A 14,185-nucleotide genomic window follows, 5' to 3' on the forward strand; every position below is an offset into this window, starting at 1 on the left:
TGTGGCGTGATGAGAAGAAGGTGTAGTCTTTTTCTCCAGAGTGACAATGTCTCCATGCATCCTGGAGGTTGAATTCTTCTTTGAGGTTTAGGAATTTCTTGGGTAGGAGGGCTTTGGCTGGTTTGGTGTGTCTTGGCTTTGTTGAGGATTTATCTAGATTTTTATCTAATATTCCATTATAACCCCCCATTATTATTAGGTTGTCGTAGTCTGTCTTCTGAATGTTTTCTTTTAGGGCATCTATAAACTTTATTTTTGGCCCGTTTGGGGCGTATATATTGCAGATTAGTGTTTTCTTATTTCCTGTAATTATCCTGATCGCTACCATCCTGCCCTCTTGGTCTTTAAACACTAATTCAGAGGGGATCTCCCTTTTGACATAGATCACCAGTCCCCTCTTTTTTTTCGCGAATGAGGAGTAGTATTCTTTGCCAAGTTTCTTCTGTACCAGATGTGCAATATGTTTGTTACAAATGTGAGTCTCTTGTAATGCTGTTATGTGAAAGTTTCCTTTATTTATTTGATGGAATAGTCTCCTTCTTTTATTTAGGGAATTAAGGCCGTTTACATTCAACGAGTAAAAATTCAGATTTTGTTCATGCATCATCATTGTTTTTTATCTCCTCTATCTCCTCCTCCTCTAGATCTCCCTCATCTTTCTCTTCCTGTAACGCTATTGCTTGGTCTAGTTTATGTTCCACTTCCTCTGAGGATGGTAGTCTTGGTCTTTTCTTCATTCTGCCCGTTTTTTGGTGTTTGTCCCCTCCTTCACTTGGCTGCTCCCTCTTTAGCATATTATAGAATTCTCTAGCTTTTTCCTCAGTTTTGATCCAATATTTTCTTTCATTGTATGTTATCATCATCCCCTCTGTCTTCTCCCACCTAAATCTGACCTTAATTCTCTTTAGTTCCTGTGTGAGAAAGAAGTATTTTTTTCTTCGTGTTAGTACTGCTTGTGGGGTTTCTTTTAAGACAATGATTTTTTTCCCCTCTTATTATTGGGCTTTTGTTGGAATGGGCGAGGATTTCATCCCTTATATATTTCCGTGTGAAACTAACTAGTACATCTTTAGTTAGATTGTTTTGTTTGGCAAATCTTGTTTGAACACGGTAGGTTCGATCAATTTCTTTTTCCATGGTGTCCTCTTGTTTGCCTAAGTATGTCGCTAGCATGTTTATTATTTTGGGTCGTAATTCTTCTTGTGCTTCCTCTTGCAGATTTCTAAATCTTAGGTAGTATTCTGTTTCCTTCTGGTGTAATCTCTCCAGTTCTCTCTCTAGTTTCTCGTTTTTGTTCTGTAATTCCTCCAAATTGTTTTGTATTTTTTTGGGGGATTTTACTAACGTCTTATTCTCTGTTTTTATCATTTTTATCTCATTACTGGCTTCTGTTAGCTCTTTTTTTATTTGTCCTATGTCTTCCTTAAGTTCTTTCCTTATTAGGTCTAATTGTGTTTGGTGACTGATTTGTCTCTCAGTTATTGTTTTCAGTTCCTTTTGGTTTGCTTCTTGGTTTTCTGTCATTTTTTCAGCTATCTTCTGTAATTCTTTCCATATGCCTTTCAGAGGGTTTTCCTCCTGTCCTGATCCTTTTCTTCCCAGCATTTTTGGTTCATTTACTTCTTTTTCCTTCTTTGTTTTTTGGGCCGACATACTTTTATTTTATTTTTATTTTATTATTTTTTATTTTTTATTTTATTATTTTATTATTATTATTATTATTATTATTATTATTATTATTTTATTTTTATTTTTAATTTTAATTTATTATTGTTATTATTATTATTGTTTTATTATTATTATTATTATTATTTTATTTTGTTTATTTATTTATTTTATTATTATTTATTTTATTTTTTTATAAGATGTTTAATAAAATATTTGATTTATTTGTCTGTTTTTGTTGTTAATTTTGTTTGCCAATTGGATATTGTTTTTATAATTTTGTTAGTTCGTTTCTTTATTTATTTCTTTGTTTATTGGTTTATGTTGAACTGGATTCTTCTAATGTCTGTGTTCTATATTTGAGTCTTTACCTCTTTGTTTCTTTAAGTTTTACTCTATCTTGTCTGTGTTTTCCCTACTAGTATTTCTGCTTTCCTCCTTTCCTACTCCCCCCCCCCTATTTCTTCTTTAATATTTCAACCTTCCCTTTGCAGTTTTTCCCTTCTTTCCTTTCTGTCTGCTCCTTGTATCCTACCTTTAATATCCTTGACATTTCTGTTCATTCCATATTCGTTCTATTCTTTGTCCTTAAAGCCTTTCTCTGCTAGTTTGTAATCCCTTTATCCCTTCGTCCTTCTCTATACTTTGGGTTTTACTATATCAACTTGATCCTGTCCTTGTATATATATGTATTTTTCCCCCAATTATCTGTTGCTTCTTTGTTCTATGTTAATTTTGTGTTAATTTTTATATATGACAAGCTTAAATTACTGTATTCTATATTTTTGGTAAGTTCCCACCTTTCTGTGGCTTGTGTCCTTTTTAGTCCTTTTGAGTCCTTTACAATCCTTTACAGTCTATATTGTCTTCGTCTCCTGTTCTTCTTCTGTTCCGCCTGGCCCGCCTTCGAACCCTCTGCTGTCTCTTCTTTTCTCTTCTTTTTTCTCTCTTAGCTTTCTCCGGTGCCTTTTCTCCGATCTCTTCTCACTTCCGGGTTTGGTTATCGTCCCGCCTCCTCGTTGCGCGTGGCGCAGTGGCGTCGCGACGCTGCGTAGCGCCACGTGACGACGCGGTGACGCGGTGCGTTACCTCCTCTGCGTCGCGGTGTTTGTGTCCGTGCGGCACTCCGCCCCTTTTCTGCTCCTTTCTCCTCACACGGAGACCAGGGCCTTCGCGCGAGTAGGTTGCTTCCCTCCTCGCAGGTAGGCTCAGCATCCTTCGCTCTCTTTGTATGGAGTTTTGGGAGATTTGGGAGTTTTGGGCAGGGGTCTTCCCTCTTCCCTCTTCTCCTTCTTCTCCCTTTGTTGATATCCTCTATTTGTATATTTGTATATTTCCGGCTAAAGAAATCCCGGCTTGTTCTGCCTGGAGGGCTTAGGGGTTCTTCTCCTTCGCCCCTTTCCAGCCGAGTCTTATTGACTGGGATTCCACAGTTTCCACGGTTATAATGTCTCTAAGCACCTCTAGACGTCTCAGGTACTTCTGAATTTGAAGGTCTAATAAGTTAATAATCTCGTTACTTTTCCAATTGTTGTTGGACAAAACCTCCTAAAATTCTTCACCATTCTTGCTGTTGAAAGTTGTGGTTAATGTCTGGAGGACCTCCATTACCCACCCTATTTTAAAGGATGGGAAGAACATATGTTTCCATTGCAATCTGGATTTTAATAATAACATTATAATAACTTTATTCTTATATGCCGCCACCATCTCCCTGAAAGGACTCGAAGCAGCTTACATGGGGACCAGGCCCAGCATAAACAAGGGTTACAAAGTAACACAATTAGAACATATAACAATAAAATATAATTTAAAAACAATAAAACCAAAACAGTAAAAACATCTTTAAAAGACTTCAACCGACATCATAACCAGTAGCCAGGGAAAGTGGGCATGTTCAGATTTGATAGGGCAAGGCAAGGGCTTGGACAAATGCAAAACTATAGGGCTGGGCTGGAAGTAAACTGGTGGGAAATCAAAACCATAAGTTAGGGTTGGGTAGTCCTAATCAGGCGCTAAACCATTATTGAAAGGCACATAACCAGTAGCCAGGAAAAGTGGCACATTGGAATATCCAAGTTTGCAAGTCTTATCGACAAAATAGATAACAGTATAACACAACTGCTGAATCTGATGGAAATGCTTATCCTGTGCATAAGAGTGTGATCTTGTATTTTGAGTTAGATCAGTGTTTCTCAAACTGCTCCTTCAAGTGTTTTGAACTTCAGCTCCCAGAAATCCCAGCCAGCTTACCAGCTGTTAGGAATTGTGTGGGCTAAAGTTCAAAACAGTTTGAGAAACTCTTGAGTTAGATAATGGGCAGTTAGTTTTCCTTGAGACCTAAGATTCTGTAACCATCCATTTATCTGAGTTTTTAATTATGGTGTTTTATGGCAACACTGCTGTCATACATAGTGAAGTGTCAGTTATACTTATGAATGCAGTTCCAAAATGATAATATATATCTTTTGTATAGATGAGAGGAACTTCACAGAGAGCTGGTAGGAGAGTAGATTTTCATGTTTTTTGTATCCAACTTGTCTTTGTAATTAATAGTGAACACTTTCAGTGAATTAACAGCATGGCTAAAATTCAAGTACCACTAATGTTCTTATGTGGTTATACACATGGTTAAGCATTCACAGAGATAATTTTTGCATTTGCAGAAAGTTACACTTGCATGTGGATTTTGAGAAATTAGGGTTTCATCTTCACTTTGGATTCACTGAGGACCTCATCATATTGAGGTCACCTATCTGAACGATAGCAGGGGGATTTCCCACAGATCATGGTGAATGTAGTGTGGGGCATGGGGAACCAGTCGCCTCACTTCATGACATGGGGGAAGCATCAACGCCCAGGTTCACCCCGTTGTCTGTGCAACGTGAGAAGCCTCCTGTGCTAATTTAGAGAATATCTATTACACTAGCATTATATATTATGGCTGATTCATCGATGATATATTCATGATATTCAAAACAAACAAAGCCACAGTGGGATTCTCAAATTGGATTAATACTATACATTCATACATCCATTAAGTTTACTAGTCATCTTAATCTATCACATATTAATTTTTTTTGTTACGGTATGCAAATATCAAAATAAACTCCTAGTTAAGAACTTTCGAAAACCCTCAGACAAAAATTCTTATTTTCATTATAATAGCTTTCACCACTTTTGTTTAAAAATCAATCTTCCTTTTTCACAACTTCTCAGACTTCAGCGTAATTCAAGCACCAAGGAACACTTTATTCAGGAAAGCACTTCTTTAAGCCATGAATTTTGAAACAAAGGTTATCCTAAACATGTCATAAGAAAAGCATTAGATAAGGTTGACAAAATAGCTAGAACCACCTTACTGAAAGAATATTCCAAATCTACCAAAAATAAAATCATTTGGACTCAAGAATTATTGGGCTCAAGAACACATCACCCAAATTATATATAAAAAAAAGCATTGGCATCTTCTACAGGATATTCCTGGTTGTGACAGATTACCCATTTTCAGTAATAGACATACCAAAAATATTAGAGATTTCTTAATTCATATTGATTTAACTACTCTCACCATTACACCCAAAAGTACCTTGAAAGGCCACTACCTCTGTGGACATTGTAAATGCTGTTCACAATCCTGGAAGACCAAGGAGGTATATCACTATAAAAACGAAGTGGGCACTATATGTAAACATTTCTCCACTTGCAACAGTAGCAATGTCATTTACCTTTTGACGTGTGATTGTGATCTGTGGTATATTGGGAAGACTACTAGACCTTTAAGAATCAGAATCTCAGAACATAAATCCAGAATTAAATGTCTTTCTACTATATCCTCTTTATATTCACATGTCACACAATATAATCATTTATCCAATTCTTTTAAATTTTGTGCTCTGGAATGTATTACTCCAAAACCTCATATGGACTTGGAAAAACTATTATCCCAAAGGGAAATGTACTGGATCTTTAAGTTTAAAACCTTTTATCCTTAGGGACTTAATGAGTCACTTAACTTTAGCTGTTTCCTTTAAGTTCCTCTATACTCTGTATAAGCTTGTGGAAGGATCTTTAACTTTACTCGCAGTTTAAATCACCATTAGTAGAGTCACTCTATGTAAAGCTTCAAACACTATGTAAGTAACTATCTGTTATATGGGTTATCTTCACTTCTTTAAATTTGCTGGTAATTACTTGTTATTCTATGTTTTGTTGTAGACATGAGCCAATATCATTGTGTTTACCAACTCTCGAAGAAGGGAAATTTGTCCCCAAAACAGGGTATATAATATTACCCAGTTATCCCTGTAGGATTTTCCCTACGAAGATTTCTCTTGAGAGCTATGCTCCATCGTCATTTGGTTATTACTACCATTTGAAATCTCTTTTGGACTGTAGACTTTGACTCATTGTCTTCTTACCTTATTTGAAAAGAGTTGGTATTGCATATGCCTTCCTGAAACCTGTATATATTGGGATCTTGCAATTATAATGTTTGAGAGCATTTGTTCCTTTTCAATTTACTTTATATGACTGTATTACAACTATTATCTTTGAGAGCTGTTGCTCCTTTTCACTTCACTCTATGTGAATACACTGATTTACACTGAACTATATACTGAATATCATATACTTATGCTCCTGACAGATTATTTTGTGTATTTTGACACCCTACAAGTATTCTGGGATAGTGTATAGTAATAAAGCCTCCTGTGTTGCCAGCAATGTCTCCTGCGACATTCGGACCTCATTTCAGATAGGGAGCCTTGCCGGAAGTAGATCGATATCATGTGATGGTCTCTGATGAGCTCTGTGCCTGAAGAGAAATCCAAGTGTTATAGGATAAGAACTTTTGCCCATCTGATGAGGCTCTGTTTGTCTTCATGGGTCACATTACTTCATTACCTCAATTCTTGTGTTAGTAATTTTTTTAAAAAAACATGGTTTAAAAACATTTTGCATACTAAGTCTGCAATATTATCACAAAAGTATACACCATAGACTCTGGTGAATTTACTCTTGAGTAGAGCTATATAGGAATGTGTAGTACATGTTTTGCATACATTTCCCCCAAAATGTCTACAGTGGCATGTGTCTCATAGTAAACTAGTCATGATTTTCTTCTGAGATGAGATCTGAGTATGCCTACACTGCAATTTAAAAAAAGGTGTCTACTCTTGTTCCCAACCTGTCAGAGGCATCAGACAGAGGCACTTTGGCTCTCAAAGAATAGTGCATCTGTTTGATGTTGATTCTTTAGGATTTTGAAGTTGGTATGAAGCAGCTGTGTCCTTACTGACCTATATCCAAGAAAGAGTAAAATACATTCGGCATACTTTCATTATCAAATATACTCTTATAACGGAATGTCACTATGTTTAGTCTGCAGTGTGTGCTCCAGTCACAGGTGCAAGAATAACTTTGCAACCTGAAATTGGCTTGTAGTGTTTCACAGGAGCTGCTGCCCCCATCTGTTTAGCTCAATAGCAAAAACTGTATGTTAGAACAACAACAAGATTTCACTGATACTGTTGACAAAGACAGCCGTGTTCTTTAATAAAAATAGAAGCAGACAATATGGAGAGATATTAAATTAAGAATGAATTTCTCAAGACAGTTAAGGAGCCTAAGTAATGTGATCCTTGTGTTGTTGAAGGCTTTCTTGGCTGGAATCACTGGGTTGATATAGGCTTTTCAGGCTGTATGGCCATGGTCTAGAAGTATTTTCTCCTGATGTTTTACCTTCATCTATAGCAGGCATCTCAGAGGTTATGAGGTCCTCACAACCTCTGAGGTTGCCTGCTACAGATGCACACAAAGTGTCAGGAGATAATACTTCTAGAACATGGCTATACAGCCCAAAAAACCTGCAACAACCCAGTGTGATCCTTCCTTTCATATTTTCTGATATGAAGTTAATGATTGGGGTGACCATGTGTCTTTCATTAATGTGTCCTTTATTTGAATGGACACCAGAAGGAAAAGTATCTTTTCTTTTGAAGGTCTGTCCCATCTAAAGGTAAAGGACCAATTAGAAGATAAAATACCATTAGGAAGGGAAGACGGGGGCCATGAAATCTTTGTAAGTTCACCTGTACACAATAGGATGAACCACCTGGGTGCAATCTTCCTCAAAATGCACTGTGAGATTAGAGTACTAGAATTACAGTAGTTATTTATCAATGTACACATATGCAAATTATATGCACATCATAATTGATCAGTGGTATGTCCCATTTTCACAACAAGATCTGTTCTTCATTTGTATGGTACTTTTTTGCAAGAGTATTGTGCTTATTTTCATGCCTGGTTTTTCACTGACCCTTTTTAACTGAATGCCTCTAAAGTAATAGATAGGAGTGTGGTATGTGGTAAGAAGTAAGAAGCATGATGGATTTATTTTTTTTGCAAAGGACTGCTGTTTGAACATAGAAGAATGGTTCTCTTTGTGCTGATCTTTCAGTGCCTTTTTTTACTCTGTGAAAGCAAATATGACAGTTTTCTGAGGTCATCATCCACCTTCCTAGGGATATCCTGATCACCAGGAGAATGCGAACATAAGTAGATGGAGAATTCCTGCAGGGCTGGAGCTCAATTCTGTGGCCTTTGTGGGCCTCAAGTGGTTCCCTTTTCTTGGTGTTGGGACCAGCAATGTTTCACACTTCCAAATAATTAAAAATAACCACAAGTGCTTTTCTGACTTGGGAAATAAAATGAAACGTGGGCCATGCAGTCAAAGTGGATTAACGCGTGGTTGCCACTTTCAGTAATGACTGCTGGAAAGGAAGCCTGTGTTCTCCACTGCTGAATATAGGTGAGGGCAACCCAGCAATCCAGGTCAATCTGTTAATCCAGGGAAATACTCCTTGCATCAGCCAACTGACTTCGCCCGTGGGCCCTAGACTGGCCAGATCCCTGTTGTTCTTCCAGTAGTATTCATCATAATTGATCAGTGGTAATAAATAAACATTCTTAGGCATGGATTAATTCATTATCTTCAAGATGCTTTCCACCAAAATTAATGATGGATAATAAAATCCTTCTCTTAGGGCTTTATCATACCGCACTGTAATAGTGCCATTATTCCACTTTAATTATGGTGGCAGCATAGTATAGAATCATGGGATTTATAGTTTAGGGGGATCATTTAGACTCCTCAGCCAAAGAGTACTTGGGCCTCAATAAACTATATATCCCAGGAATCCACAGGATGTTTTCATAGCAGTTGAAGTGGAGTAATAGTGCTATAATACTGGAGTATAGTTCAGACCTTGTTATTAATGTTCTGGGAGAGAAAACTGCTTGTGCAGCATTGAATCATATTCCCTTGTTTAACACCCGATGGGGTGATTTACCCTTTAGCTCCAGAATTCTGCATTCTGAGAAACTCCTGTTTCATTATTGAAAGTAGGTTTCAAGCAGAGGTAGAGATAAAAAAAAGAATATGAGTGCTTCTTGCTAAATTTCAGAAGGAAACAATAACAGTAGGGACAGCCTTTAGGGGTTGTAATAAGATTAAATTATTCTTTGCCCCTGCCTAGAGAAGGCAGAATGGATTATGGAAAAGAATTAGATGCAGGCAAAGCACAGAATTCACATGACTCTATAGTCAATTTATTTTTGTAGATACAAGTATGTGCTTTCCAGTACATACTGCACCTACAAAATTTTGACTTCTGGTGACCTGTCATGGAGTTTTCTTGGCAAGCTTTGTTTAGATAGGGTATGCCATTGCCTTCCTTTTAAACTGATGCATGACTTGCTCAAGATTACCCAAAGCTAAGCATGTGTATGTAAATAGTTCTTTTTTACAATCAGACCTACAATCATACTTATCTGCTTGGCAAACAATGTATCAAGTGCAGTACTTTGTAAACTATTTTGAAAAACATATGGTTTTGGTTTTTAAAATTATGTTTGTGTTTTTCAGAAACAACTAAAATCATACTGTTAATTACCTTTATTAAAACCTGGATTTGTACCCATGGCTCCTTCTGTCAACATCCTTGTTCCCTTAGCACCCACAACAATAAAGCACAGGGTACAGTACAAGCCAGCACTTGAACTATAGAATATTCCTCCTGCACTTTTTAATGAGGACATGGTCATGATAAAGGTTTAAAAAGTCACATTGCCAGCTGAACCATTTTCTGATTAAATTACAGTCTTGACATAATGTCATTGTTCCTTTGTTAGGGGGATCAATAGCAAATTAACTTACTACTTTTTAAGTACTTCTCAGCCTCTGATAAAGGACAGTCATCACACGTTGCACATCCCAAATTGTTGTCTCTCAGATGTGTGTCACCTCTTCTCCTTCTTGCTTCTGTATTTCCTTCTCATCCTCCCAAATCATGCCCAATGCTGCATGATTTGCAAAAGGGTAACATTACAAATATAAAAGATTCAGGGTGTTCTTGGGAAACCTTTGCAAATGTTTTGTGTAAGAACAACTCTGTTCTGCAGCAGTGTCTAAGTCAGCACAGTTTTTGAAAGTTTTATTTTAATTGCAATTCTTATCCTTTAGCAAAGTAAATCCCTTTTGCTCTCAGGGCCTCCCTGCGGTGGTGGCCTACATCCGACTATTCTAGGCCATTCTACAGCTGCTCTTACATGCTGAGCAGTTATTCTTGGCCACACACCTTCTGCCTTGTGGTATTAGGTCAGTAGGAGACTAAGGGTGATTTCCATACAGACTGAATGCTTTCTGTATGTTTTTTAGGTTTGCAGATAACTTGGAAATATTGCAAATGCACACCCATTAAAACAACATTCATTCTTTTGTGTCAAACAGGGCAGGCCTTAAGCTTATCTTGTCAAGTTTGGAAGCTGGGGTGTGGGAGTATCTGCATTTTCAAATTTGCCTGCTTTTCTTATGACAGTAAAAGACAAATCCACTAAACAACAATATATTTATTGGGGCAACCTATAATGCATAAAATATAGGATTAATGCTTTTTGAAATTCTGTAGGGCTCTTCATTAAGCCAAAGTGTAAAAATCTTACAAGAAAAGGAAAAAAATGACAGTGTTAGAGTCACAAGCCTACATTTTATCAGGAAGTTTTTGTTGTTGGCAAGGTGAAATGGAGGAATGTGCATATAGACTAAGGACCTCATCACACTGAGGTCCTGACCTGGGTGACAGCAGGAGATTTACCATGTAGCGTGGCGAAACCATTGCCCCACCTCCCACTGCGCTGCTTGCCCAGCTTCTTCCTGTTCTATTGAATGAGAACATGGGAAGTTACCTATGTTCTCTGGGCAGCATCCTAGCATGCTGCCAGGAGGTTTCCTTTACGGAACCTCGCCAGAAGTAGCCTTGCATCATTTGATGGGCTCCAGTGGACTCTGGCAAGGAGCCATCCTGGAAGCATCCTTGGACAATGTTAATGTGATGAGGTGGAAAGTCTCCTCCTCTCTCTGGCTATGTGGTTCTTGAGAGAGAAATGCCAGAAAAATTTACTTTTCCAATATCAACCGAATTAACAAGTGTTTACTGTAATAGTTCAGTATACTGTAGTTTTGTTGTTGTTTATTCGTTCAGTCACTTCTGATTCTTCGTGACCTCATGTATTGATTAGTAAAAATATATAATTTCTATTTTTTGTTTCTGATAAAGAACATAACACCTGATTGCCCTTTTTTGATAGCTACCCATTGAATTTCAAATGCAATTCACTGACACTGTTTGTCTCTACAAGAGAACATGTACTTATCAGATACCAAGATTACATAGTCAACAGGTGAGGATACAATCTTGTGTGCACTTACTTGCATGTGGATTCCACTGACCATAATTTGAAACTTCTGAGGAAGAGATGTGTGAAAATGAATTGGAAATCATTTTGCCAAAAGGAATGATATGTATTTGACATTAAACCTTTTTAATGTAAGAAAAAAATGTGTCAATTGTCTACGTCATGGGAATGCTACTGAATAGAGATCTCTACTATGCCCAGTAATTTGTTAATTTGTAACATATTAGATATAATTCAAAGTTGTCTGAGCATGTATGTATTGAGAGTCCTGCAATTGCAGCTAAAAGGATTCATTTTAGGAGGACCACAAACAGGTCAGAGGCTGATGGTACATGCATTGCCTCTGGAATGGAAAATAACCCACAAATGCCCATTTCGGCTGCATTTTTCTAAATACTTTCCTAACAGTAGATACATATTTTAGTACCAAATTCAGTAGAATATATATTCAGTTCAGTATTTCTGAGTAGCATGTGTAAAAATACACAGTTAAAACAACATAACATAATATCCTGGCCAAATTATGATTTCTATTATGTTTGGGTCACTTCAATCCCCACCATATCTTTATTTCTTCATGCATTTTTATGGTTCAAACTAGTCTCCTTTTGGTGAAACTCTAAAAACACATTTGTACCCCTTGGTGGCCAGTTACAATTCAATTATTTAAATATGAACACTGGAGTTACTAGTAAAGATATTCTTTCCTGATTTCCATTTTAACACAGACTGTCCTAGAGAGACTAATTCATGCTTACCTGGTGTCTGTGATTGAAATGATTGTGCAAGGCCTTCCATTTTCAGAACTATGTCTTTCCATCCACAAGCATGGGATGTTCATCTTCTCCATTTTGCCAGCAATTGACATGACAGTGTACTTCTAATCAGCCATATGTTCCTTGACCGGCAGCTGCTTTGGGTGCGGGGAAACCTCAGACATAGATAGCTGCACCCCCACATATAGGCAAAGCCAATTGTGAATATTGCACTTAAGCTGGCGAATTATATTAGTGTTCTTAAGTTCAATTATGTTTTAAGATGTACCATATTGCTCTTAGCTGAGTCACTGACCTCTTTGATTAAAATACCACAAGGCATAGTTGTGAAGCATAAACAAGGAAAAGTGCTCATGAGTGAGTATTTCATTTGGAATAATTTTATTTACAAATGGGTTTTGAAAACACGTGACTCAAATCTGTTTTTGTTTTACAGCATATTTTACAGCAGTTACACTTGGGACGGGCAGGGCTCCCATTGGAAGTGTTTTTCAAAGTTGATTTGCATCTATGAATTGTGATTTTATGGGAAATTGCAGTTAGGGAAAGATGCATATACAGTCTGTGGAGCAACATCATTCAAGCGTTTCAGCCTATTTAGTATTTCAGCTTTTCCTTATGTTTACGGTTTGGTGAAAGATTCCATGTGTACACCTTTCCTCTTGTACCTCAAGCAAACTTTCACAGCTTAATGTTCTACAAATATGTTTCAGTGTAACTTCCATCCTCTCCAGCTATTATTGCCAATGGTGAGGTGTCATGGAAACTAAAGACAAAACGTTTGGAGACCAAAAGATGTTTTGGGTAAAACTGATGGAAAAATAACATACCGTAATACAAAGTCCAGCTAGCAGTCTATTCATACAGGTGACCCATTCTTACATCTTTCCTGCTTTTTAAAGAATGAGATGAATGGACTAACTGTATTACATTTGGCCTTCCATATCCACAGTTTCTTTATTGACGGATTCAACAGTCAATGAAAATATTCCTCCAAAAAACAAATTCAAGAAGTGAAAATTAGTGAAGTAGGGACAAGATATTAATTTTAATATTTATACATTATCTTTATATATTATTTTCTTACCCGCGCTTCCTTACCCACCTCCCAGCCCATCCCAAGGGTGCCTGCCTACCTCCCTGGCCTCCACAGATCCCAGCAGAGCCTTCAGAGCCACGCAGGTAGTAGCAGGCCAGGGAGGTAGGCTTTCCCCACACCTCAGGCTACTGCAATTCTGGGGTCTGTGGAGGCCAGGGAGGCAGGCCTTTCCCGTTGCGCCTCAGGGGTCCCTGGCCTCCACCGGATGTCAATATTTTATATTTTATATTAATATTTTCAAAAACCCGCAAAACAGCAAGTCTGCTAAAAGCGAACCATGAAGTAGCGAGGGAACACTGTACTTCATTATATATTATGGGACTTGACCATCCATGGGGGAAGTAGGGTAGTAGTCCTGGAACTGAACTCTAGTGGATACCAGAGGCCCACTGTACTGCATTAATAATGTATGGTAGAGAAAAGGAACATTAGCAGTTTTCTGACAGTGCAAAGCTGTCACCCTAAGTCAGTTGTGACCACATTGTGAGACTCAGATCTTTAATATCATGCATAGCTACAAGGCTTCAGTTATCCACATAATATTCTATGTTTTTAAGTGTTTCTAAGCCTGTGATTGGGCAAGTGGGCAATGCACCACAGGAAATCTGAAGGGAAGACAACAGACCTCAACTTTTCACTGTGAAGAAAATCAACTTTCCAGGTGTCCCTTCCCCACAGAACAGTATTATAAGAAACATGGCAAGATTTTTTTTTCAGTACCTAGGTTAAAATGAACTCAGAAGATATAAACAAATTTTCCCACATACTGTATATTTAAACGTTTCTAGACTTCTCCTTCCCAACAGACAAGCATGTTATGGAGCTAATGTATTAGCTGGGAGCCAGATGGGCAGATAGTGAGACAAAGCAAGTAGCAGAAAGGTCA

General features: G+C 37.6%; 1 protein-coding gene across 8 annotated transcripts in view; it reads left to right on the forward strand.

The window, feature by feature from the left end:
* MAP7 (microtubule associated protein 7) overlaps positions 1-14,185 on the forward strand; it is a 157,488-nt gene that overhangs the window by 52,559 nt on the left and 90,744 nt on the right. The window lies entirely within an intron of this gene.

This window comes from Anolis sagrei, chromosome 1, assembly GCF_037176765.1.
Source record: "Anolis sagrei isolate rAnoSag1 chromosome 1, rAnoSag1.mat, whole genome shotgun sequence".
In the NCBI taxonomy this organism is placed as follows: domain Eukaryota; kingdom Metazoa; phylum Chordata; class Lepidosauria; order Squamata; family Dactyloidae; genus Anolis; species Anolis sagrei.